General features: G+C 39.4%; 1 long non-coding RNA gene across 1 annotated transcript; it reads left to right on the top strand.

The window, feature by feature from the left end:
• The first annotated feature begins 1,657 nt into the window (after nucleotides 1-1,657).
• Nucleotides 1,658-2,316, top strand: LOC123156703 (uncharacterized). The gene is made up of 2 exons (XR_006478332.1): nucleotides 1,658-1,916; nucleotides 1,989-2,316. It is a non-coding gene; the product is annotated as an uncharacterized lncRNA (long non-coding RNA).
• Nucleotides 2,317-4,301: the final 1,985 nt, after the last annotated feature.

Here is a 4,301-nt window from a genome sequence, read left to right on the forward strand (position 1 = left end):
TATGGCTGCTATTGAGGTTCATTTTACTCATCTTTGCAGGAAAAGATGAAATGATGCAATTCTATTAGATGCCCCATTACTCAATTTTGTTGTTGTTGAAAAGTGCACTTCATTAGTTCATTGTAAAAACTGCAGTTCATTACCATGATTTGGCTGGTGGAGAGTGCAGATTTTGTTCGCTATAAAACTCCTCTGTCGTCCACTTGTTAAACACAAAACAAAAAAGATTTCAAAATGAAGCTCACTTCTATATTAGATGTAGTTCACTCGCTTAGTCCATGTGGTCCACTCGCTTGGTCAACGTGCGTAAAAAATGAATAAGTATGAAAAAACAACAAAAACTCACGAGGTTCACTTTTGGTAGTGTTGCGGTTCACTTTCACGAGTGTTACGGTCCACTTTCTTTCAAAAAAAAGTTAAAAAAAAAGACAACAAAAACTTGTGCGAGAAAAGTTTACGTCCGTCAAAAAGAAATCATGAAGTTCACTTGACTATCTGTTTCAGTGCGGTTTTCAGTTTGAAGCAGTGCGTTTTTGGTCTTGATGAAATACACACGACGATTTTGGTCTCGCAAAAACCAGAGTGTCCGCTTTTTGGTAAAATCAAAACTGCTCTTAAAATGTAAGGAATTAGAGAGAGTGTTCTACATGAAAAAGTTGCGTCTCGTCGATATCTTTCCAACGGCATATCATTCGAATCATTTCGACAAACGGTTTGTAAAAATTTCGCGAAAAACGGCCGCTGCCACTCGTCGTCCGCCGCACGATTTTCAAAATTAACTTACAACCATAAGGAATCTCAAAAATATTTCAACATATGAAAGTTGCGCCTCGTTCGTAGCTTTCCAACGGCGTATCTCACGCCTCGTTTCGACAAACGGTTCAAAAACTGAAGCGAAAACAGTACCAAATTTTTTTAAAAACTTGAAAAACAGAATTCCGCGATTTAGTAAATTTGAAACTGCTCTTAAACCGTAACGAATTAGAGAAAGATTTATATATGAAAAAGATGCGCCTCGACAATATCTATCCAACGGCATATAATTTGCTTCATTCCGACAAGCGGTTAAAAAACGCGAAAAAAATGCTCGCTGCCACTCGTAATCCGCCGCACCATTTTCAAAACTGCTCTTCAACCGTGTGGAATCTCGAAAAGTGTTCAACATGTCAAAGTTGCGCCTAATCCATAGATTTTCAACGGTATATTACACGCCTCATTCCGATAAACGGTTAAAAAATTAGAGCGAAAACAGTACCAAAAAAATAACGCGTGCAGTTTTTTCCGACGAGAAGTTCACTCGTGTGAGTACTGCAGCACACTTGGTTCAACGAATGACGTGTACTTGCGTTCAGCGTGCAGTGCGGAAGTGATGTGCAGAATAGTTATTCTATATATATATATATATATGTGTGTGTGTGTGTGTACGTCATTCTTTAAAATCATGTGTGTGTGTGTATAGGAAAATATGTTAGTGCACCTAGGTGTACATACTCCCACCTTTAAAATGCTCAGACGAACCCACTGACCGCTTCGCATGCACACCAATTTAATTAGTATTTATTTATTTAAATAATTAGTTGTTGAGGAGATCTCTGCATGGATCTGATTTGTTGGAAAATTAGTTCCATGATATTAGGGATTTGGCGTGCGCAACATTAGCATATATTGAATCGATCTAGCGGCAGATCTTCCGATCATGCATCCAACAAGATCTACGGCGTCATTGCTGAGACTCATCAGCATGAATACATCTTCCGTCGACCTTCAGTTCATCCAGAAGTACAGCCCAATAGGCAACCAGCTGATTGTTTCTTCCACGTCACAATACGTCCGCGACGGTGTCGATCGGTGTTGTGTTTTGATGGGAATTTGGTTCACAATTAAATCTATAGGCCGAAGATATAAGAAACATTGAGGTATTCTTGTTAATTCCCTGGATCCATCCATTGATCTAATGATAATTACTCTCGCTTCTTCCATGGTCGCAGAAGTGAATATGGCAGCTGGGCGACTCGACGACGACGACGGGATGCGACCTATGGCTGCTCGACGGCAACGGCGACATGTGGCATGCTGTCACTCAATGATGACCAAGATGCGGCCAAAAATGACAGACGATGATGGATGATGTGCTCTCATCTCAATTAATTAGTGCAGTGGACTGGTGTTCATGGGTGCAACGCCAAGTCCACGGGCAACCCCATGTGTGTTGTTATACATGATCAAATGATATTTTGCTTCAGAAAACCAAATCATTAGGATTTGTTTTTTGGACGTAAAGATTAGTTGGAATAATAGCATGGGATGTAGCCTTTCTACCGTCGTGCATGCTTGAATTTGGTACTCCAATATTTCCTTGGTTCGGCCAAAATACTAAACCCACGCGGAGCAGATGGCACTATATACCTCTGAAAGGTTAATACTTACTTCCTCACGAAAATGACCAGAATTACTTTAGGTGAATATACTACTTTTTTAATATTGTATTATAGACATTTCTAAAAAGTGTTGTACATACATTTCCATAAAGAAAATGAAGTATATAGTTCCTCGCAAAAATGTAGTATATACTTAGCACTCGTGAGTATAATCTATTATCCGATGGTTGTAACTACTTCTACATAACAAAATCTAGTATGCACTTCTCCATATTAAAAGAATTAGTATGTACTCTCCTAAAATAAATGCAATATATACCTCTACAAAAACATTTAGTATATACTTCTCCACACGAGAAAATTTGTAGTTTGTACTCTCCTGAAATATATGTACTATATACCTCTTCAAAAAGCACGTAGTATATACTTGTTTGTCCTGAATATATTATCCATTGTAAAGTATACTCTATTTTTTTGTTAATCATGTAATATATACCCTTACAAGAAATGGAGTATATACTTCACAAAAGATATGGTATATACTGTTGTCTAAGAAACGAGTCGATGCTTTCTCGTAAAAGATACATGTATGATATGAGTGAAGTATACCCAATCCAACCGCTAACAGCTTCGTCAGCATAATAGCGAGAGGTTAGTATTTCTGTTCCTTTCTTCTAGGAAGCAGCCACACAATAGGATATTTTTCACTAGTTAACGTGGGGTTTGTTAGCAACAACTATCTGGTACAGTAGCTCCACGCGCTAAATCCAACCAATTCACGGTGGGAGTGGTTGCTCAAAAAAATTTATAGTGGGAGTACAAAAGAGGAGTCCTATATATATATATATATATATATATATATATATATATATATATATATATATATATATATATATATATATATATGTGTGTGTGCGTGCGTGCGTGCGTGCGTGCGTGCGTGCGTGCGTGTGTGTGTGTGATTACCTTTTTATCTCCACAATAAGCGTTTCAATTCATGTACATGGTATTAAAGAAAAGAAACTCTCTATTTAACGTGACTAATTGTACGACTCCTACTTACTAATACAGTAGTAGTATTGTTTCATTGTGCTCCCCGGCCCTCCATTCATTGAACAACCTCACAGGTGAATAAACATACAGTACTAGTATTTATATAGAACAAACAAGCTCGAACTATTTTGGCTTTGAGATATCGATGGTACAGTTTGACCACATTGCATCAATGGACTTAGTACTTTGAAGTAACCTATACGTATATGCACGGTTTACATTTCGAATCGCTAGCTAGAGCTTGAACTGTATTTGTTTGCATGTACCACATTTTTCTTTTGGTTTTCTGCGCCATGGCGTAATTCATTGATACAAAATTATACTATGAGTAGTTAAAAGTTGAGGGCGGGGCTTTTCCCGGGCAGTACGCGCGGCAGTTTTCGCATATGCGGTTTGACAGAGAGGCGAGGAGGGTGAGGGAGTAGCGGATTCAACTTACTGCTAGAAAGGTAGGGTTGTGCGATTTGACGGCGCGTTACTGCTGGAAAGACGGGGTCTTGTGATATGACTACTCACTATAGTCATGAATTACTGGCGCTACGACCGGGGTGATGCCCCCATCCGTTCCCCGCTCTTATCTAGTGCATGACACGTCGGCCCGGATGCTGGCTCTCCCACATGTCGGTGAAGTGCGTATGAAGGAGCAAAGAACCATGCAGTATATATAGTGTATATACTAGTACTACTACTCACGTCGGAGGAGTGAGAACCACGGTAGCCCAGTGAGCCAGCAGGCGATAGGCCATAGAAAACAAAGTGGTGATATGGCCATAAAAAACAATGTGCTACAGTCCAGTCTGTAGCATGTACAGTACTACTCCTCTTCCTCCTCGTCTCAGTTCATCGCCATCATACTTTCCCCATTCCTAT

The sequence above is a fragment of the Triticum aestivum genome, chromosome 7B (genome assembly GCF_018294505.1).
Source record: "Triticum aestivum cultivar Chinese Spring chromosome 7B, IWGSC CS RefSeq v2.1, whole genome shotgun sequence".
NCBI classification, from domain to species: Eukaryota; Viridiplantae; Streptophyta; class Magnoliopsida; order Poales; family Poaceae; genus Triticum; species Triticum aestivum.